This window comes from Leopardus geoffroyi, chromosome B3, assembly GCF_018350155.1.
Source record: "Leopardus geoffroyi isolate Oge1 chromosome B3, O.geoffroyi_Oge1_pat1.0, whole genome shotgun sequence".
Lineage (NCBI taxonomy): Eukaryota > Metazoa > Chordata > Mammalia > Carnivora > Felidae > Leopardus > Leopardus geoffroyi.
The window spans coordinates 34,737,614-34,760,987 of NC_059337.1; the positions used below are offsets into that span (position 1 = coordinate 34,737,614).

The 23,374-nt window shown below is 48.7% G+C and overlaps 1 protein-coding gene and 1 long non-coding RNA gene across 2 annotated transcripts in view; one reads left to right on the plus strand and one right to left on the minus strand.

Moving 5' to 3' along the window:
- The window catches only part of THSD4 (thrombospondin type 1 domain containing 4), a 578,933-nt gene extending 570,191 nt beyond the window's left edge, over window positions 1-8,742 (minus strand). Inside the window, exon 1 of the mRNA XM_045449229.1 lies at window positions 8,485-8,742. The gene's annotated coding sequence lies outside the window, so the exon portion shown is untranslated. The remainder of the gene's footprint in view (window positions 1-8,484) is intronic.
- On the plus strand, window positions 2,811-5,619 carry LOC123582767. The gene is made up of 3 exons (XR_006704539.1): window positions 2,811-3,575; window positions 3,987-4,025; window positions 4,887-5,619. It is a non-coding gene; the product is annotated as an uncharacterized LOC123582767 (long non-coding RNA).
- Window positions 8,743-23,374: the final 14,632 nt, after the last annotated feature.

Genomic DNA, 23,374 nt, shown 5'->3' on the forward strand with positions numbered 1-23,374 from the left:
GAGTTCGAGCCCCGCGTCGGGCTCTGGGCTGATGGCTCAGAGCCTGGAGCCTGTTTCCGATTCTGTGTCTCCCTCTCTCTCTGCCCCTCCCCCGTTCATGCTCTGTCTCTCTCTGTCCCAAAAATAAATAAACGTTGAAAAAAAAAATTTAAAAGAAAAAAGTCGCAAACAAAACAAGATGTTCAGCAAGATACCAATTCTATAAAACTGTATGTGTGTGTGTGTATGTGTGTGTGTGTGTGTGTGTGTGGTGTGTGTGTGTGTGTGTGGGTGTGTGTGTGGTGTGTGTGTGGTGTGTGTGTGGTGTGTGTGTGTGTGGTGTGTGTGTATGTGTGTGTGTGGTGTGTGTGTGTGTGTGTGTGGTGTGTGCGTGGTGTGTGTGCAGAAAGACAGACTACAAAGACACACATTAAAAATAATGGTCATCACTGGCTGGGGAATTATGGATAATTTTTATTTTTTTCTGTGTTTTTCCACATTTCCTAACTTTTCTACAATAAATGTATCTTCCCTTTGTAATCAGAAAAAAAAAAAGCCTTGTATCTAGAAACTTAAGCAAATCCGCGGTGCTGTCACCAGCATGCAGCACCTGCCACCACAGTCCCCCTGAAGTTAGAAGGGACGCAGCAGACTGTGCAGCCACTACAATGTCCATGCGGCACCCACACTGGACAGACTATGGCAAAGAGCGCTTCCAACCCCCCTGCCCGTCTCTCGGGGGGTCGGCCCACTGCACCCACACCACCTCTGCAGGACGGATCCTGACAGACCTCGCCGCTGGCACGAACACCAGGGTGTCTGGAGGAGCGCGGCTGGGCACCCCTGCTACTCCCGGACGCAGGAACCCAGCCAGGCCCGCACCTGCTTCTGCCTCCACCTCCACACCCGGCAGGAGCGCTCACTCCACCTGCCCCTACTTTTAGAATCCTCTCACGTCTGCCCACAGTAAAGACTGAGGGCCCCTTTCTTTGCGCTGCATCTGTTTTGGGACGGCAGCTCCACCCCTTTTCTAAGCAGAAGAGCCTTCTATTTTATTTTCAAAGTGGGTTACGTGGTGATAAAAAGGAACGAAGCACCGATCTGTGCTTCAAGACGGATGAAAACATTAATCTTAGTGAAAGAAGCGAATCACGGGAGACCACATATTGTAGGATTCCATTTATCTGAAATGTCCAGGATCCATGGAGACAGAAAGTAGATGAGAGGTTTCCAGGGGTTGCTGGGGAGGAAGGACGGGGAGTGACTTCGAAAGGATATGGAGTTTTTGCAGGCGATGAAAATATTCTGGAATTATATAATGGGTGATGATTGCACAACTCCGTGAATACACTAAAACCACTGAATTGTATACTTTAAAATGGTGAATTTTATGGTATGTGAATGACATCTCAACTTTTAAAAGGTTTTAAGTGGGTTACAGTTAGACTTTTAAGTGGTTACCATCAGACTTTCCAGTGGGTTACAATTAGATTGAGGCACTAACCAGCCCATGAGTTCCCATGACGCTTTGGAGCCAGATGACTGGAAATTCAAACATCACTCTGACACCTACTTGCTGTGCGAGCAGGTGCAAATTCCTTAACCTCTCTGTGCCTTGGTTTTCCAGGCTGTAGAATAGGAATAATAATGTCTAGCTCACACGAATCGTTGAGAGAATGAAATAAATCAACGCAGGCAAATCCCAGGACCTGATACAGAGCTCTGTAAATGGCAGCTCCTTCTCTTTAGCTGGCCGGAAGATCCCTGGAACTTCAAGCAGAATGAAACCTGGGCCTTCGCTAAAACATCAGTGAAGTCAAGCAGGCCCTGGGCACTTGTCTGTTCTCACAAAGATACAAACGGGCTCGAGGGGCTAGATGTCAGGGCACACCCAGTTGTCAGGCTTAAGGCCGCCTTGTAACCAGCAGTAAACTCCCCACCACAGTCCAAAGGGCCTCCTGTCCACGGTCGGGTTTGACCTTCTCTCAACCATTAGATAAGTGTTACTATTATTAGCCTCCATCAAGGATGAGGCAATGGGAGCTGAGAGCAACCAGAAAAGGGGACAGCGCTGTGACTGGCATCCAGATCAGACTGTCTCCGCTGTTCCTAATTTTGCTCGCAAGGCAGCTGCCCTCTTCGTCCTCAGCCGTCAGGTCATGGCAAGGCTGGCCGTGGGCAGAGCTGGTGCGGAAGTGGCCGTGCCATGACCGGACCAGGCAGGCGTCACTGCCCTGACGCACCACATCCGGCTACCGAGCATGGAGGCAGGGGGCAAGGGGCAGGGCAGTGTAATCCAAAGGGCAGCTGGAGGCCAGAGGGCCAACAGCAAAGGGAGGGGAAAGGAGGATCAGAATTCAAGGCATGTGAGGGTCAAGGGTCAAACAAGGGAGATCAATCAGAGGGTACGTCATCAATTCAGCCAAAGCAATTCACACACTCTCAGAGACCCTGCAGAGTAGCTGCTTATGCCCTTCCCGGAGAAGGTCTGGTCTCCGGGGTTTAGCCAGAGAAGTGAGAAAAAAACGATGGCACTTCTACAGGTCTAAGGCTGCTGTAAGCACTTCACTTCACACTCTCGTGACTCTCACCCAGGGTCTGTATTATTCTCACCCTCATTTCGCAGACGGGAGAACCACAGCACAAAAGGAAGCTATCCAGGAACCCACAGCTTAGTGGGGCCAAGGCCTGAACCCAGGGAGCCGGCTCCAGGGGGCGCTCACCCTTAGCACCACTGTGCTCCTGCCCGACCCAGGAAAAGGTGGATCCTACCACTAGAGCTGTGGTCCAGCCGGGGCCACACCCCCTCCTCTCGGCCCTGAAATGACATGTGACCCGAGGCACTGCGTTTCAGGAAGAAAGGTCTGTCTGGCAACTACCAATTTGTAACTCGCTGATACGATCGGAAGGTTTCCAAGAAGGAATCAGGTAGAGCGGCCTCCCAGCTGTCCACGTATCCATGTTCGCAAGAAATTAATCTCTCTTGACTGAGCCTCCAAGAAAAATGGTTAAGTCAAAGGCGTGGCTTGTCACCCCGCCCCCCACCCCCCTGGTAGTCTTGCGGCTGCATCCCCGCCATAAATCAAAGGCCGTGCTCCCCTTTCATCAGGTGCCTGCAGATAATTCCCTAGCGATTTCCCCGCTGGGGCTCAGAGGGCCATGGCCTAAAGGGTTAACATCTCATTTCCTCTGTCTTTCAAGCCTTAATCCCCATCCTGAGCTGGGTGCATTCCAAGCCCACCTGGAGCAGGTCACGACGAGCCCCAGCCCACGGCTGGCCCTTCATTTCCCCTGGCAGGAGATTAGATGGGGCGCCCATTAATCACTCATTACTTGGGTCCTCACTGCTGGCCAGCCCTCAGGCAGCCAGCCAGCTGGCTGGGCGGGTGGGGCGGGCCTGCCCGCTGCCCAGCCCAGGTCGCAGGCTGCCCGGTGTCACTAGACAAGACACCACAGCGTCAGCCCGCTCTCTGTCCTCGGGACCGCGCCCAGGAGGAGAGGGGCCCAGGGAGAGCACTGTGGGGCACCGCTTGAGTGAGCGGCTTCTGCCAGGCTCGTTGGAGGGACGTGCGCGGCACGTTCCGTGGAAAGATGAGGTGAAAAGAGTTGAGCAGGCAGAGGCCGCTCTGCTGGGACAACTAACCATTGAGGAGGACACTTGCTCCCTGTCTGTATCTTAGGTTCTTCCTTGAGGATTCTAATGGGAACCCGAGGAGGGAGCGGAGAGGGGAAAGGATGTTGAGTGGATAACTCACTGCTATTATTATTATTATTATTATTATTATTATTATCACTGCACAGCGGAAGGGGTTCATTCGCTGGATTGGAATAAAAGGTTGCAATATTTGGCCCTTCAGACACAAACCCCCGGACTTGAGGGGGCCTGAAGTTTTATATATACACATATATACTACGTGTATATTTATATATATGTATATAGAATATATATATAATTTGTATATATTATAAAGTAATATATATTATTTATATACATTTTTTTTTTCTAGCACACAGTGCCTGCCAAGCCCTGACCGGGTACAGAGAAGGTAAGACAAATAGGATGTGCCCTGGCACTGAGCACCCAGGGCGGGTCCCCCCACCAGCCCCCCAGGCTTTGGCCATCTCTTTGTCACACGTGGCAGAGACCGAAGAAGCGTGCAAAATAAGGGCTTGTAGAAGAAAAGGGATCTGTTGGTGAGCAGACCCCACTCAGAAGAGAGGGAGAGAGTGGCTGGCACGACACGGGGTCAGCCCTATCTGGGGAGTCCCAACCCACTTCCTACCCTAGGAAACTTGGGGCTCTGGAACCAACCCACCTGGCCCTTCTCCCTCAGCACTGGCTCAGGCCCAGAAATAAATTCACAGTGAGCCTCGTGGGGGCTGGGCTTGCACACTTTTGCGGGGAGAGGTGGGGAGCACGCTTCCAGGAGTGAACTCAAGGCCCCTTTGACCAAAAGAGGGCTCTCTGCCTGGCCTGGGCCATGACAAACCAGCACTCCCTCCTTAGAGTCAAGGTCAGAGCTTCTGTTAAAAAGGACCATGCGACCTGGGATAAAGCAGCTAACATTATTAACTCACCACCTGTCCCTGGATCCTCATTGTTAAGGCAGCCGAGGGCAGGGGTCCTCGAAGCCAGTCTGTAGAGCAATCACTGAGGCAGTCTGAAAAATGCCAACTTCCAGGCCCTGCCTCCACTCTGGAATCTGAGCGTCCTCCCAGCAGATCCTAATCCTGATTCAGATGTTCCAAACACAGCCCTTTCAGGAAACAGGGGTATAGTGGGAAGAGCACCTGGCTTAGAGTGCTGGGTTCTAAGGTTTAGGTTCAAAACCCGAGTTGTTGACCTAAGGCAAGTAAGCTGGAGTTTTCTACCTTGTAAAATGCGGATTATGCTCTCTCCCTCGCAGGTTGGTGGGAGGATTAAGGCACCAGGCGTAGCACACCCCAGTGCTCACGAACCGCGACCTGAGCATGAGAGCATCGGGCCAGCGAGGCTCCGGAAACCGGAGAAGTCAGTTCTGAAGGGCCCCGGAGAGAGAAGAGAGGGCAAAGAGGCCCAGAAATGATGCCCCCAGCGTCAGTCCACGGGTCCTGCAGGAGGAGGGGAGAGGGGTACCGAAAGAGGGCAAGAGGCCGCCCAGAGCTTCCCACTGACGTTCTGCCTCCCCAGCGCCAGCCTGTGGTAGGCGGTAGCTCCTGGCCTAACACTGCCAATCCGTTATTTTCACAGAGAAGAGTCCATACGGACACGAGAAACCTTTGCATCCACTCCTACGTACATAAATACCACAGTTCTGCACGCACAGAAAAAGATAAAAGGTGGGAGAAGTAGAGACAAGAGGACAAAGAAGGCAAAGTGGGACTGGAACGTCCAACCCAGTTGCATTTTCAAGTCACCCGGTGCTGGTCGCGGGCTGGCACTGTGCTACGCAGCCCGGAAAGGTAGAGGGAAGAGAAGCCTCAGGGTGCCTGGGACAGGCGGCTGGCCTGCTAGATCGTGTCCAGGCTGAACACACGGTCTGTGCAAAGGCGGCAGGGGAGCGGGGCACCTGGGTGGCTCAGTCGGTTGAGCATCCAACTTCGGCTCCTGAGTTCAAGCCCCATATCCGGCTAGCTGCTGTCAGCCTGGCAGCACAGAGCCTGCTTCGGATCCTCTGCCCCCCCTCTCTCCGCCCCTTCCCCCGCTTGCACTCTCTCAAAAATAAATAAATATTAAAAAAAAAAAAAAAAAAAGGAGGCAGGGGAGCACTTCAGATGGGTTCAGGGAGGAGAGAGCCGGGTGTGTGCAGGAGGGGCTGAGGCACACTTACCTAGCAGAATTTAGAGGAGCAGACGGGAGGTATGAATTTCTGAGCGGCAGTTAGAGAGCATACAAGACCACCATAAAGACACTGGGTACATCAGGCAGGTAGGAGGTGGGCTGCTCTTGGATCAGCGGACTTGAATTAAGACAAATCCTAACTGTCCAGACGAAGCCTGGCCTTGTGCTGGTCTATCACGTCCATTCCAGCACATTCACATCGCTAGGTCTTTGCTGGAGCTCTTCCCTCTGCCTGGCATGCCCCCTCTCCTTCCGGCTTTCCCATCTCCTTGAACTCCTCCTCAGGCTTCAAAGCCCAGCTGTAATTTTCATAGCTCCTCGCATGCAGAAAAAACTTCTTCCTCATCTGTGTCTCCTTGATATGTTGCACATCACCAACGTTTTGCATTAGTTTCGCGGTGACTTTTTTTTTTAAACATCTTTTTGTCTCCCCGGGTGGCCATTTATCATCTGTTAGCCTGTCAACAAATCCAGGGCAAGGATATTGTCCTGTGCTTGGTTTAAGTCTCAGCACATAGTAATAGTCCCTCGAACACAGCAGATGCCCAAAAACATCAGCTGGAGAAGAATTAAACAGAAGTGAATGCAGGGAAGGGGGGGGGGCGCGTTGTGATTTCTTGAGAGGAATGATGTGGCGAAATCAGAATTTTAGGAATATTAATCTGTCAGCATGAAAGGAGATGGATTAAAATGAAAAAAGTAACTCATGGCTGGGAGTCAAGAGGCGAGATGATTACTGTAATGTGGACAGGGTTTATGGAGGGGGCAGAGGGAACGGAGACAGGAAAATGAACCCCTGTGATATCACAAAAGAATGTGGACAGAACTTGGTAATGAATGTGCTCTAAACGTGGGGGACAGGATGGGGCTCTCAAACCCTGAGGCTGCCTGCCAACTGGGAGGAAGTGGTGCCATGGAGGGAAATGTGGGGGACCGAGAAGGATGGGGCAGTGCCCAGCCACTCTTTAGGATAATTGGATGCAATCACAATCAGATTTCCAGGCAACACAACAAAACAAACAAACAAAAACCCCAAAAAGCCTCCAAGCCAAAATATCCAACCCTGATCTTACTCACAAACCCTGGACTGTATCTTATTTTATTCATTTTTTCCTAGCAGCCAGTTAGATTTCTTACTGAAAGAAAGACCTGCTGCCTGCTCCGGTCTGGGCGTGGAGGTGATCACGGGAGCTCATCTGACCAGCCCTCCTCACAAGACGGCCAGCCAGGTGGCTTGTTCAGTAGAGGCTCCAGGATTCTGATCACCCAAACTCATTTCCCAGGCTGGGACCTCTGGGAAATCCCTGCTCCAACCCTGCAGAGCTTTATAGGAAAGTCCCAGGACTCCCATCTGCTTCCTCGAATTAATTCCAGGGCTAGGATTTTGTTTTCTAAAGGAATTCAACTATGGTGCCAACAAAAATCTATAGGAATTGAGTAGTACTGTATTTCAATCACGTTCTGAAAATGTTTGCATCTTTGTATATCGAGACCCAGTAAGATCCCATAAAGCCCTTCATCACCCCTTTATCAATGAAGTAAAGACATATGCAGGTTATGCAGGTTTTAAGAGCTGTGTGATCTTTGAAAAATCTTTAGATTATAATTCTGTGCCTGGGTGCCTTCAGCTGTGCAGGACGGTTGGACAAGATGATTCCTTAGACTTGCATGTCTCTTATTCCAAATTCCAACAGGCATCCCACAATCGCTTCAGCTACCCAGGTCCGAGGCTTCAGATTCACTTACTGAGCGGAATGGGGTGGGGGTCGGTCACAAAGGAGGCAGAAGAGACACAAACATGCACATTTAACAGGCAGTAGGGAAGGCCGGTGGGAGGGGGCGGGGGGGGCGGGGGGGGGGGGCCTGGGTGTGGGCTGCTTAGCAAACACCAGACCCGCAATTTCCAGATGCTAAGCGGGCCTGAGAACGCCCTGAAATCCCCTTCCCAAGTTAGGGCTGATGTTATTTAGAAGAAAGAAAAAAAAATACTAACTTCCAGATCTCTAAAGCTCCACGAGCTACTTCTGCAAAAGCCAATCCTATAAACGCGCCAAGGGGCTGCAGGTACTTGGGCTGCATTTGAGGAAGTGTCCGGAGTTGGCGGAAACAACCCATCCACTCCGGCTCTCGCTGGCGCGGGGCTGCAGCGGCTTAGCTCAGACACACACCAGGATTTGAGGCTTTCTAGAAAACGGCGTGGCCGAGGCCCCGGGCTGGGGCTCGATGCGCGCCGACCGAGACCGGATCAGCTCTCCGGCCCGGGGCAGAAGGAAGGCGAGGCAGGGGTCGGGGCGCACGGGCTGGGTGTGCACTCGCCGGCCCCCCTCCGCCCCGACCCGGGGAGCGCGGGGCCCCGACTACAGGACGGCCCAGGTTGGCTGTCTCTAGAGTTTCAGAGTTGGAGAGTGGAGGAGTGCGTGCTGGCGCCGGGACACAGCAGATCCCCCGGGAAGGGAAGAGAAGGGAAGGGAGGGAGAGGCGGCGCAGCCGTCGGCTGGGACCAAGCGCGCGCTGGCTCCCCAAGCCCGGTGGGGGCGCAGCCCCCCGCTCCCCGGACACACCCACTGCGCCCGCCGCCCGCGCCGTCGCCCCGAGGTCCAGAGCGGGCCCGGGAGGAGGACAGCGGCCGGGCCGGGTCGGGGCCGCGCGGGCGGGGCGCAGGGGGCGCGGGCGGCTCTGCTCACCTGGCGGTCCGCGTCCCGGAGCGGCCGGCGGCCGCCTCGCCTCGCCCCCGCGTGCTTCCCGGCGCCGGGCAGCCCCGAGCCCGCCGCATGGACGGCCGCCGCCTCCGCCCCGCGCCCGCCCTGCACGGGCTCCCGCTGCGCCCCGGTTCGGCGTCGGGCTGCGCGGGCGGCCAGAGGCTCGGGCGCGCGCGGAAAGCTGTGGCTCGAAGTTTGCGACCGGGAGAACCGGGATCCGCGCTCCCTCGGTCCCTCCTCCCTCCCCCACCGGCGGCCTCCCGCTGTCATCTGGAGCCGCTACTGCCGCCCCCTGGCGGCCGCCTCGGGAAGGAACGTCCCCCCCCCCCCCCAACCAACCTCCCGCCGTGACCCCGGAGGGGGCCCTTACAAACCGGAGCGGGACTGAGCCCTGGGTCCCTGGGCACGGGGAGAACAGACGTCGTCCCGTGAGGGTGGCGAGAGTGGAATGGAGTGTGGTCCGGGCCGGCCAGGACCCGCTGAGGGAGAGGAAAAGGGCTGAAACCAGGAGGTAAAGCAGCGCCAAATGGTGGAATCCCTCTTCCATCTTCTCCTGGGGTTTGTGGGACCATTGAAGGACTGGGGTTCAGGAGGGACAGGGGCATCCTTGTGTTTGGAACAACCATTCCAGCTGCAGCAGCAGGGGGCTGAGGCTGAAGCAGGGAGCCAGCACGGAAAATTTCTCTGTAAACCAGAGCAGAAGACATGACTCTAAGGATAGGGAAGGAGGAGTGCCCTCCTCCAAAGGGCACAGTCACACTCACCCACTGCTCACTAGCCAGGTAAGACTCGCTGGGCTCCTGAAGGCAAAGGAACAGGACAAGAGCCTTCAGGCTCTAACCAAAGTTCCAGTGCTCATTGAGGGGAGAGATGAAACACAGTCCGGACAGCCAGGGTGATTCAGCCTTGTTACTGGTCTCATTCAAGGTGCTAGTGTGGGAAGGAAAAAGCTGGCGGCAAAACCATCATCATCGTCATCGTCATCAAGCTTTGGTCTGTGTATCCAAGCCCTTCTTTTTAGTAATTGGGCAATATTGTCCCAAGAAGGGCCTGAGGACAGCTACTGAACGGCAGGAAAAGTACCAGAGCCCGGTTTCTTGGTTCCTAACGCCGTGCGACATTCTTTACGTCAAACTGAGATGTTTATGGCTAATGAGGTAGCGACTGAGAAAATGTCGCCTCCTCTCCTCTTCCCCGGTGGGGGTGGGATGACCTCAAACATCTGAAGAGGCTGCCCAGCTATAGGTAGTCTCCCTCAATACCAGTTGGCCTGTTTGTTTATCCCGCCTCCAAAGCCTGTGTGCAAGAGCTGTTTTGAAAGTGCAGGTGAACAGTGGGACAGTGACGGTGACGGCAGAAGCGAGCTCCCTGCCCCAAGCACCCTGGGATGGGTGCGGTGTGTGGGAGGAGAAAGGAGAGCAACAGGGCAGGGAGCCCCAGGGGAAAAAAAAATTCACCAGAAGAAAGTGGCAACCCAAGAGATCAGGCCAAAGAAAGGAAACCAACTCTGAGTGCCAGGAGCCTGGGCAGAGCCAGTCCTGACTGATCCGCACGGGTTCAAATGGGAGGAAACAGTTCCACACTTGATCATACAGATTTTGATGGGAGGCACCTGGTGGGAGTGGGATTAAATTAGTTCTGGGTGTCACAGGTCCCATGGGTCCAGAGTAAGCAGCTCTAACAGCTCTAGTAAATTCTGACCAGTTTAAATCATTTAAAATGATAGAAAAGTTAGACCATCTTGAAATGTACTTATGCCTAAAAATGGTTAGAATGGTTATTTTTATGTAATGCGTATTTTGCCACATTTTTTAAAGTTTATCTATTTATTTTGAGAGAGACAGTATAAGTTGGGGAGGGGCAGAGGGGAGACAGAGAGAGAAAGAGAGAGAGAGAGAGAGAGAGAGACAGAATCCCAAGCAGGCTCTGAGCTGCCAGCACAGAGCCCAATGTGGGGCTCAAACCCACGAAGCCAAGAGATCATGACCTGAGCCGAAACCAAGAGTCAGACGCTTAACCGACTGCGCCACCCAAGAGCCCCTTTGCCACAACTTTTAAGAAGAAAGCAAAACGAATAAAACTTGTTCACATTGGGTGGGTCCATTTATTTTATTTTTTTTTTTTTTAATTTTTTTTTTCAACGTTTATTTATTTTTGGGACAGAGAGAGACAGAGCATGAACGGGGGAGGGGCAGGGAGAGAGGGAGACACAGAATTGGAAACAGGCTCCAGGCTCTGAGCCATCAGCCCAGAGCCTGACGCGGGGCTCCAACTCACGGACCACGAGATCGTGACCTGGCTGAAGTCAGATGCTTAACTGACTGCGCCACCCAGGCGCCCCTGGGTGGATCCATTTAAAAGACATGTACGGACTACAGGAAGTGAAATGAAGAAAGTTCCAGTCCCAAAGAAGCTCAGAGTGAGGTGAGAGAGGCATCACACAGCTGGGAAATTATTCTAGAAGGTGGTGTACCTGGGGGATATGCAGAAGTAGCTACAGACTCCTGGGAGGGGAGCACAAGTGTAGTCTGTCCGGTTCTGCCTGAGCTGAGTCTTCAAGGCTGAGGGGAGTTTCTCAGGCAGGTATGAACAGGCCTGAAGGCTTGACCCAGCTGACCTAGGCTGGTTCTTCAGAACTGATTCCGATCCCCTTCAAACTTGGTCAAATCGTGGTGGCCGTGTTTTGCTGGCCTGTCACAGAATGTTCTCATTATTTAAAGTCAAGGCCAGGGGTGCTTGGGTGGTTCAGTCAGTTAAGCGTCCCACTCTTGATTTTGGCTCAGGTCAGAGCCTGCTTGGGATCCTCTCTCTCCTCATCTCTCTCTGTTCCTCCCCCATTTGTGCTCTCTCAAAATAAATAAATAAACTTAAAAAAAAAAAAAGAAAGAATGTCAATGCCATACTGTGAAATCCAGTCTCGTTTTATTTTATTTTATTTTATTTTATTTTATTTTATTTTAATGTTTATTTATTTTTGAGAGAGAGAGACAGAGACAGCATGAGCAGGGGAGGGGCAGAGACAGAAAGGGAGACACAGAATCTGAAACAGGCTCCAGGCTCCGAGCTGTCAGCACAGAGCCCGACTTGGGGCTTAAACCCACGAACAGTGAGATCATGACCTGAGCCGAAGTCAGACGCTCAACGGACGGAGCCACCCAGGCGCCCCTCCAATCTCATTTTAACGTTTATTTATTTTTGGGACAGAGAGAGACAGAGCATGAATGGGGGAGGGGCAGAGAGAGAGGGAGACACAGAATCGGAAACAGGCTCCAGGCTCTGAGCCATCAGCCCAGAGCCCGACGCGGGGCTCGAACTCACGGACCGCGAGATCGTGACCTGGCTGAAGTCGGACGCTTAACCGACTGCGCCACCCAGGCGCCCCTCCAATCTCATTTTAAACAAAAAGGTATTTACATTATGCATAGGCACCAGTGAATATTAATTACATTAAAACAGCAAGTTTTTCAGCTTTCAGTCCTGCTGTAATTTCACTTGTATCCAAGTGTGGATGTATGTGTAAATCGGATTGGCAGGATTTGGTCCTCGTGTATGAGATAAACTACTGAATCTCACCAATAAAGAAGGCAAAGGAGAGCAGGGGCCCCAGATTAGCTGGGGTCATCCTATCCTGAGTGTCTCCTGGTGCGTCAGTGTCTCCCATATACAACATCTTGGAGCCTGAATTGTTAGTTACACTCTTGCGTATCTGCAGTGACAAAGTGCCTACTACTTCATAAAATAGCTCAGACTGTTAGTGGAGGCTCCCTGTTAGAAAGCCCCTTTTCATTTTGAACTGAAACCTTTCCCCTGTAACTACTGCCCGTACGTCCTATTGTAGGACAGTCCTCTTTTATACCTGTTGTCCTGGCATAATTATCAGTTAACAGTGTCCCTTCACTCTGTGAGTCCCGGTGGTGACCTAAATGATCCGGCCACCCTACGGAAGACCTCCACTGCCCCACCTCACTAAATCTGTCCCCTGCTAGAACCACATCTCGCGTGGGCCATTCCTCCCAAGGGGCCCCAGGCTGGAGCCTGGTCCACGGTAAAGACCCCCAAATGCTTGAGGAAGAATGGCAAATTGCTGAGAGCAACGTCCTGGGATTTCAGAGCATGTGGAACTTGAGTAAGAGCAGAGTGTGAACAGATTGCAGGAAGGCAACTCAGGACAACCAGACCTTTGTCGGGGAGACTTATGAGTAACACGGCTTCCGTACTTCGCTAATAAGCACCGACCACGAATCCTTTTACCAGCAGAACATTTCTTGGGGCTAGAATTCCAAAAATTATGCTTTGAAAAAATACTGCTCTACGCTCTTGACAAACACTAGTGTTTTCACCCTAATGGCATTTCAGGGGGTTGTGTCCCAGCAGGGAAGGAAACCCCTGTATTATCCCTACTTTGTTAACATTTGGAGGTGAAGGGAAACAGACACATTTTCAAACCCCTAATTTCAGGCTCCAGCGAGGTACCAGGATCCATTACAATGCTTATAAAATTGTTCCTTTTATTTTCTTGGTTGTAAACCTTTGTAGACTGTAAAGTCAAGGCAAGCTTGTGCCCAACGAATAATAAGGAAGTAAGGTAAGAGCAATAAAATGAAAACACAACACAACACAACACAACCTGTTGTGAGCCGGAAACTCTGTCCGATGTTTTAAGCTGTTTCTGAGTGCCTTGGGTGAGTGTTAAGGAGCCTTTCCTCCCCTGCTTGCCTCATTAACTCACTTCATTCTCTTCCTCCTCCAGGGGATCTGGGATGACAGCCTGAAAACTGAGTCCCAAGTTCCCATGCCCCTGCCTGGGGCTGGCCCCCTACTTGACCTATGTATAATCTATAATTATGCAAGAGAAGGGCTGAGGCCACAAGCTTGGAGGACAGAGGCAAAATGGCTTCTAATGGCATATCAAGGTCTCCTATCGAACATCAGAGGTGACCGGCTCCGTTTCAGATTGCCCAATTCTTGTTCCCTCTCTCCCTTCGCTCTTTCTTCTTCTTATCCTACGTCTGGTCAGAGGAGATAGGAAACTTCGTGTTACCTGGTACAAGACAACTTTTGGAATCCCAAGTATTCAGATTATTTCTCTTTTCCCTCTTTGCAAGTGATAATACTCACAGCTCAGAGGCATCACCCAGATCGAAGCTGCTTCTCTCCGGGAGTGGCAATGCCGAGCAAGAAGAAAAGTGGGCATCTTGGCCTCCAGGTTCACAGGCTCCCTTTCTCCTTCCGGCGCCGATTACCTAGATGAAGACAATCGTCATCTCTGGGGAAAGTCCACTTGCAAGTGCTTCCTCTCAAACACGATTGGTTGATCATCTTCTTCTTCATCCAGCCAACCTATATTGATTGAAGCTCACAGTGAAGGATTACAGGGAGGATGAGAAAAGTTAGCCAAAGGAAAAAGAGGACAGGGTGGGAGAGGCTGTTCTAGACAGAAGGAAACACACTTTGCAAAGCCCCCGAGAGAAGCGACACACACACGGAGCAGAAGGAAGGGGAATGTGGCCAGGACGCAGAACCTAAGACAGAGAGAGGGAGGTGGAGGGGATGGGCTGAGGTCTGACTGCGCCGAGCCCTGCAGGCATAGTTAACAATCTTTTGACAACCACAAAAACAGGGGTGTCCCATCAGAACACATACAAGGAGTGGGGTCCTGGAGCCCCCTCCTGTCCTAGATACTGGATTGGAGGGTCTAGGGATTCCAGATCAGAAGAAGGGAGGTGACTTCTATACCAATATAGAAGTAAATCATTTTGTAAATGATTGGGAGAGCTGTCCTGTCCAAATCCGTTAAAGGTCGGTGATGCTTATGACCATTTTTGTAAGTTGGGTTATTTTCAAATGAGCCTCTGAGGGGGTTTAAGCAGCGGCTGACACCATCAGATCTGTGTTTATCCAAAGAGAGAGGGAAAAAAAATCTCCTTTGTTATTAAAAAAAAAAAAGGTAATGCAAAAACATCATTCCACAATTCTTTTGTAATGAAAAAATAAATGCAAAATAAAACAAATCCATCATTCTAAAGGAATGCCCTGTGTTTCCCTTCCCCTGTTCCTGGGAGACTCTCCTAATACGGTCTTGTCCTTTGCCCATTGCCCATGCTGACCTTGTGACCAGTGCTGCAGGCCTCCAAGATGGCCTGGGGGTTAGGGGTCTCAGTGTAGGAAACAGCTTCTCTGTTTGAGGCTAATCACCTTACACGGTGCCTGAAACTGCCATCACCTTGACCTCACTGGCAATTTTCCCTCTTTAGCAAACTGGCTTTCTTGTTGAATTAATTCATTTTTATAAAGTCTCGGAGATACTGCATAGCCACTGAACGCTGGCCAGATACGGTTTGTATATAAACCCAGGGCACCACGGGCCACAAGGTCAGCCTCCAAGTTCATTGCTTTACCTTGCCTATTTTCATCTTGCCTCTCTTCAGTATACAGAGACCCAGCTAGGTGCCAGTTGTGACATCTTGCCAGACTTTGCTGCCAAGATGTTCGTGGCTCCTACGTTCCTTTTTCCTTTTTTTTTTTTTTTTTTTTCCTTTAACGTTTCCTGTCTCGCTGCTCTCTGTGTGATAAAGGAATCTTCTGCCTACAAGGAGCAGTTCCATGCAGTAAAAGCAATCAGCCAACCCCCCCCCCAACCTCTACACCAGCATCACCCACTGGCCATGTCATGATAGGAATCACCAACCTCAGAATGGCAGTGGCCTCGTCTATAAAATGGGAAGAACATATTTATACCTGTTGGAAGAAAAGGAGACTAACTGACTCACCCGAGACTTGAAGCCCCTCCCAGCTCTCAGATCTCTGATTCTCTCAGAAACTCTGCACCAGGGAAATGATGTGGCTCATTTCGGATCCATCTGGGAAAAGATGACATACACAGAAAAGTATGTGACTTTTTTTTTTTTTTTTTTAAATTTCAAGCTGCATTTGAAATGGTTTCTTTCATTTCCACCGCTCATAAGTCCATGGATGGAAGACACTGGGGGTCTCGTGCTTTCGGAAACAGCCATCAAAACCACGAACATCATCTTGAGTTCCAAATCTCATACACACCGAGGCTGAGGATTTCAGGCCCTACTCAAAGCACGTTGAATCAAGTGGTGTTTCTTTCCTTCTTTGGAGTCAAAACAAGAACGCGGCTAAGTGTCCTTCATGGGCTGGTGCAGAGGCTCAGCCCAGCAGAACAGGCCCAAGTTTCTACGACTACCTATGCCTCTTCCTAGAACTCTTGTGTGGATTCGGGGTTTGTTCAGGAAGTGTTCTGAGACCTGAGAAGCATTTCTTCTAAAGCACTGGGGGACCTCCTACCTCCAGGGCCCAGCTGCCTGAGCAGTGGGGTCACTGCCTCACCTCTTATGTCTCTGGCAAAGAGCCACACCTGTTCTCGTAACCACCAGAGAGCAAGTCATGTGAAGGCAGAAGTCTTTAGACAAGGCAGAGCTCCCCCTAGTCAGCTGGTATACTTACCGGCACGTTTCCCAGGAGTTGAAGGGCAAATACAAGGCTGCAGTGTGGAGTGGACAGGAAATTAAGCTACGATTCAGAAAAAAAGAATCACAGCTTGTTGTTTTAATCTGGTTTAATCACTTAACCTCTCTGCGCCTCAGTTTCCTCATCTGCAGAGTGGGACTATGCACTCACTGCTGACTTCTCCCAAGTGGGCAAATGGGTTGCGAGTACTCTCATGCCCTCTACCTTCCCACTTAGAATTGTAAGTCTGAGAAAAGTTGGGCTGAGTACTTGGTCTGTCCCTTCTGTCTGGCTAGCTGTATGGCCATTCTTCCATTGTCATGGGAACATTCCACAGGAGGAGTGAAGGGGACAGGATCAAGCAGAGAACAAACAGAAGCAAGAATCAGTGTGTAGATTAAGATTCAGACTTCTTCTGACCCAGTTCCGGGAGTGGAAAATACCACACAGTGAGAAAAAAAACAAATCGCCCTGACATGCAATTAGATATTGTGGTATGGGTCAGAGGTCCACCCAAAGGGCTCATTTTTTTTTTATTCCTCTTTTTTCCTTTAGTTTTTCTTTTCTTCTTTTTTCCCCCTTCTTCCTTTTTCTTTTTCCTTTTTTTTTTTTTTTAAACAGGTTGTTTGAAGAAGAGAGAGAAAAGAAACACATTTTCACAAGATTAACTTTAATCGGGGGTCAAACTTTTTACTTGTCAGCATCTGAAATTCCCCTGAAGCTAATAAGAACCATCTTCTGTGTAATGGTTTCCTGAAGAGGAGACATCCGACTTGTGGAAGGTGCGTGGGTTTTACAGTTAAACAAGTATACACCTGGATCCTTGCTCTGCTGACTTATTACCTGTGTGACTTTGGAAAGGTGACTTAATGGAGTCGGTTTTTCAGTTTGTAAGTCGAGATGACAACTCTTGAGGGTATGGTTTGGGTAGTCATTACCGAGATTCTCCATTTCGCCCTTAGGGGCAAGAGAGGATTTAACTTCCCTGTCTCCTTGTCCTCAAGTTAAATGTGGCCATGTGGCTTGCTGTGGCCAATGGAATGTGACTTCTCTAAGAAAGAAAGAAAGAAAGAAAGAAAGAAAGAAAGAAAGAAAGAAAAGAAAGAAAGAAGGCGGGAGGGAGGAAGGGAGAGAGAGAAGAAAGAGAAGAGGAAAGAAAAGAGAAGAAAAGAGAAGAGAAGAGAAGAGGAAAGAAAAGAGAAGAGAAAAGCTAGCAGATGCTCTAAGTCTCAGTGTACAAATCATGTCCCCTTCCCACTGGCGCTGTGACTGTGAAAACAATGGCGAAGATGTGGCCTTGGTTAGCCTGGGTCTCAGAGGTCTCTGAAGAGCACAGCACCCACCACCCCGTGTTGTGTAAGCACGTGTAGCATCTTTTGGTGTGTTAAGCCACTGAGATTTGGGTTTATTACTGCGGCAAAACCTGGCATACTGGGATTCATACAGTGGTTGTTCCAATAAAATATGGCAGTGTGTCCAAACACAATTTGGCAAGGCTAAAGTGTTTGAAAAGTCTTGTTACTTCACCATACAGAGGGAAGTGTGCCGATTAGGAGGCCCAGGGAAATTCTTGTACGGGTCAGGCAAGCCACAGAAAGGTGCAAGTTCACCCCAGACTGTCTCCACTAGCAGCCAGAATCAGGGAGATCCTGAAAATCTCCCTCAGTGGATCTGCCATGGTGACCAAAATACCACCTCTGCCTTTGAATAAGCTCCAGAAAGAGGGCAAGTCTCTGCCCTGAAAGGGGGGACGCTGAGGGGGAATTCGCCAGGATCTGGGGGGTGGAGTGAAACCCAGGAAGGGTAGGAAGGCACAGCGGTGGGAGAGCTTTGCAGGGCAGTGATACAGAAATGAGGCCAGCACCAGGGGGGCAAGTCCTGGGCCGTGGGAGGCTTAAGCACATCTCTGTACATGGCCCCTGCCTCTCCTCTCTTGCCACGCTGCATCGTCTCCCCTCCCATCATCATTTTCTTCCTCGCATCTTCCATGATAACTTCTTGGGGAGTGATTCTTGCTACCACCTAAATCTGACCTCTGCCCCTCAACTCCAGGCTCCCGTTGCCTAGATATTTTGGCAGGTTCTTCCTGTCAATGTGTGATGAACAGAACACAGAACATATCGTCGTCCCTCCCACCCCGCCCCCCCTCCCCCCGAACCTGTTTCCCACTCTACACTCCATGTCTGGGTGAAGGGCACCTTCTCCCGGCCACTCAAGCTCAAAATCTCAGAGTTTTTATGGCCTTCTCAGAGCATTTTTTCCCCCATTAATGTGAAAAGGGAGGATGCAAACAAGGAAAAGCACTGAAAGTATTATGCAGGCCTAATGAGGTTGTGGTTCAATCTTCATGTGAATGTGTTCCTTTGAGAATTTGTCTTCGGGAAAAATGCCTCTAATTGTGGATTCAGAAAATAGAATGTGGACAGCCTAACTCTTTTAGGCCATAACAAAGAGCTATTACCGAAAATTTTTAAATGCAACTCTTTTTTTGCAATAAATGCCACGTATAAAGATAGCATTTTCCACACAGCAAGAGATCAGTGATCTCAGAAGCAAAAGGAGATGCTAATTCCAGAAAAACATAGAATAAGGGAAGACACACTGAATACAACTATAAATCCTGGAGAGAACAGATGGAGTAGGTACCTGGGGGCTCTGCCACATAGACTGTAGCAGGCAGGTCAGGGAAAGAGACCAGAATGCAAAGTTCCACTAAACCAGCAGTGAGCTTGACATTTTTCTTTCCCTCCAGTGTTGCCCCACCTGGACTCCAAGGCAGTCAGAAACTCAGAGGTGTGCACCAGAGGCCGAGAGAAAGAGCTCCAAGAGAAGTCCTCTCTTTCTGCTTCAAGAAACAAGAAAGGAGACTCCTAAGAGTTGGGGGGGGGGGGGTGTGTGGAAATCCTCTGGGTCTGATTTCTTTTTTTCCCAGCCGTGCCCACAGACAATATTGTGGCAGCAGTGGTAATGGGCAGGCACCTAATGGGTGGAATAGTTCTATTTGACCAGAGGAACGGTGATCATAATGTGCAGTATTCTTTTTGTGCTTCCAATCTTTCTTCCCACCACTTGGCTTTCGATACAGAAAGTTACAGGAAGCATGTGGCAGAGCAAGGAAACCAAAGCCCAAGCTTGCTGGCTGGAGGGCTTGGAGTGGAGGCTCCACGGAGCCAGACAGCATGGGGGAGAATGTGGAGAATGGAGGGATTAAGAAGGAAATCTCGCGAATTGATGTATGAACTCCTGGGCTTCCTTCCAAGCTGCACATGTGTGGATCTGACACTGAACAGCATAGCATACAGATTTTGAGGACTGAACTATAGGATAGACCCTGATCCAGGCCCAAGACTGACCACTGGGTTGCACACACACTGGACTCATCGGAATGGCAATGCACTTTGAAAATAGAACTGACATTGAAACCATAGCCCATGGAGGCAGGTCAGAGCTTACAGCCATAACCTGGTCCATAGCCTGATTAAAAAAAAAAAATCAATGTTCCTTTTATGACTCACGCCAGACTCAGAGTCTCACAGCATAATGTTTGAAAGGTCCAGGATATAAACCCAAATCACTCAGCATATAAAGACCCATGAAAGTCACAACTGACAAGGAAAGAAACAAGCAACAGATGTCAACTGTGAGAAGATTTTTTAAGGCAGTGATTATAGCCATGCTCCAAGAAGTAAGAGCAAGCACTCTTGAAACAAATGGAAAAATAGAAAGTCTCTGCTAAAGAGAAGATAAAAAGATAAACCAAATGGAAATTTCAGAACTGAATAGTACAGTAACTTAAATAAAGTCTGTGAATGGAAATAAACTTAAGATAAATCACTAAAAAGTATCCAATCCAAATAACAGAGGAAAAAATTGGGGGAAAAAAACCCAACAACTAACAGCGCCTGAGGGATCCCTGGAACAATATCAAGACATTTAATATTTGTGCTATTAGACTCCCAGAAGGAAAGAAAAAAGAGTGTTGAATGGGAACAAATATCTGAAGAAATTATGGCAGAAAAACTTCCACATTTCACAAGAGACATAACCATACAGCTTGAAGAAACTCACTGAACTCCAGACAGGATAAATACAAGGAAACCCAGATGTCATAATCAAACTGATGAAAGACAAAGACAAAGAAAAATTCCTGAAAGCAATCAAAGACAAATGATGTATTTCATACAGGGAAACAAATGTTCACATGACTGCTTATTTCTCATCAGAAACCATGGAAACAGGAAGGAAGTAGAATAAAATTTTTAAGTGGTAAATGAAAAGAACTGTCAGCCCAGAATTCTGTATCCAGTGAAAATGTCCGTTAGGAATAAAGATAGATGAAGACATTCTCATATAAAGGAAAAGGAAGAGAATTCATTGCCACCAGAACTATTCTCTAATAAGTGCTAATGAAATTCTTCATAAAAGGAAATTACAGCAGAGGAAAATTTGTAAGAACAGTAATGAAGGCAGAACAACCAAAATGGAAGATATCTGGGAAATATAATAGGATTGAAGTTTTAAAAATATATATGACAGTTTAAAGCAAAACTTATAGCTCTGTCTGATGGAATTGTCAATGTATGTAGATGTAATACTATGACGTGTACAACACGAAAGGGGATGCCAAAGGCACTTACACGGTGATAAAGTTTCTATAGCTCACTTGAAACTGTAGAATAGAATTCCAGATAGGGTGTGAAAAGTTAAGTATGTATTCCTAGAGCAACTACTAAAAAGGTTTCCTTTCAAAGAGCTATAGTAAAATTCTCAATAGAAAATTAAAACAGAGTACAAAAATATTCAAGTAATACAAGAAAAGGTAGGAAAGGGAAAATGAAAAACAGAAGAAACAAACAAATAAAATGGTGATCTAATTACCAACCTATCTTATATTAAATATAAATGGTACAAACACATACACCAGTTATTTGTTGCTGTGAAACTGCCACAAACTTAGCTTCAATAAATATTTATTATCTCATAGTTTCTGTGGGTCAGGGGTCAAGGCACGCATGGCTTAGCTGGGTCCTCTGCCTTAGTGGCTCTCGTGAAGCTTCAACCAAGATGTTGGCCAGGAATGTCCTCTCATATGAAGGTTTGACTGGGAAGGGATCTACTTCCAAGCTCACTTACATGGTCATTAGGATGATTCAGTTTCTTTTGGGCTGCTGGACTGAGGGCCTCAGTTTTCAGCTGGACGTTAACTGGCAGCTGCCATCAGTCCTTTGCCATGTGAGTCTCCCCAAAATGGCAACTTCCTTCATCAAAGGCAGCAAGGGAACGAGTCCATCAAGATGGAAGTTATAACCTCAGGTGATGTAACTAAAAAAGTGACATCCCATTGCCTTTGCCACATCGTATTGGTTAGGAGCAACTCACAGGACCTTTCCACACTTAACCAGAGGGGATTAAGCAAAGACATAAATTCAAGATACAGGGATCACTGGGGCCATTTTAGAGTATGTCCAACAGGCCTCTCAGTTAAAAGACCAGGATTTAAAGAATGAATTAAAATAATAATAATAAAAACAAGACACACTATATATTGCCTAAAAGAAACCCACATTAGATATGTTGATACAGGTGTGTTCAAAATAAAAGTAAGGAAAAAAGATAAACCATGCAAGCACTAATCAAAAGAAACCTATAATGGCTATTTTTATATTAAAATAGGCATTGGAACATGAAAAATTACCAGGAATAAAGAGGAGACGTTGCATAACGATAAAAAAATGACAAATCCACAGTTAGAAATGAAGACTTCGAAACTCCTCTCTCAGTAATTGATAGTGAGAAAATCAGCAAAAATGTAGAACTGAACAACGCACCAACTGCTATTTATAGAACACCCGACAGCAGGACACACATTCCTTCCAAGTACGCACGGAACACGTTGGAGCTCCTGATGCACAAACAATTCATCCCAAAGGAAGCCAGAGAAATAGAGAAGAGGTGGGTGGTAGGGCACAGAAGGAGAGGCGTTCTCTTACTTTAGCAGCCGGCTCCCTAGGGGACATCGTGGGGCCATGGTCAGTGCAGACTCTGAAGTGAAAAGGCAATTCTGATTTTAATCCAGTTTAATCTAGCAGTTTAAACAACTGAGAACAAATTTCACTTGCACAGAATTGCTTAAACAAGTTTGATCTGACCAGACCTAGTTTGCAGGCCTGTAGGTGTCCAGTTTTGAAACCCAAATTCCAACATTTTGTCTGGGAAATGTATGTGGTGTTTTTTTTTACATGTTAATTTCTTTTTGAGAAAGAGAGAGAGAGTGCACGCAAGTCGGGGAGGTGCAGAGAGAGAGGGGGACAGAGGATCTGAAGCGGGCTCCATGGTGACTGCAGCAAGCCTGATATGGGGCTCAGACTCATGAACTGCAAGATCACAACCCGAGCCAAAGTTGGACGCTCAGCCGACTGAGCCACCAAGGCACCCTGGAAATGTATGTGTTTTAAATGTGGTTCACATAGACATGAATAGACACTTTTCCAAAGAACATATCTCGATGGCCAACAGACATAAGAACGTTGGCCCATCATCAGGCAAATACAAATAAAAGCCACACTGAGATACCACCTCACACCAGTCAGAGTGGCTAAAATGAATATATCAGGAAACTACAGATGCTAGCGAGGATGTGGAGAAATGGGAACCCTCTTGCACTGTTGGTAGGAAGACAAACTGGTGCAGCCACTCTGGAAAAAGTGTGGAGTTTCCTCAAAAAATTAAAAATAGATCTACCCTACGACCCAGCAATAGCACTGCTAGGAATTTACCCAAGGGATACAGGAGTACTGATGCATAGGGGCACTTGTACCCCAATGTTTATAGCAGCACTCTCAACAATAGCCAAATTATGGAAAGAGCCTAAATGTCCATCAACAGATGAATGAGAAAAGAAGATGTGGTTTATATATACAATGGAATACTACTTGGCAATGAGAAAGAATGAAATCATGCCATTTGCAACAACGTGGATGGAACTGGAAGGTATTATGCTGAGTGCAAGAAGTCAGTCCGAATACGACAGGTATCATATGTTTTCACTCATGTGTGGATCTTGAGAAACTTAACAGAAGACCATGGGGGAAGGGAAGGGGAAAAAAATAGTTACAAACAGAGAGGGAGGGAGGCAAACCACAAGAGACTTTTTTTAATTTTTAAAAAAAATTTTTTTTTCCCAACGTTTATTTATTTTTGGGACAGAGAGAGACAGAGCATGAACGGGGGAGGGGAAGACAGAGAGGGAGACACAGAATCGGAAACAGGCTCCAGGCTCTGAGCCATCAGCCCAGAGCCCGACGCGGGGCTCAAACTCATGGACCGCGAGATCGTGACCTGGCTGAAGTCGGACGTTAACCGACTGCGCCACCCAGGCGCCCCCACAAGAGACTCTTAAATA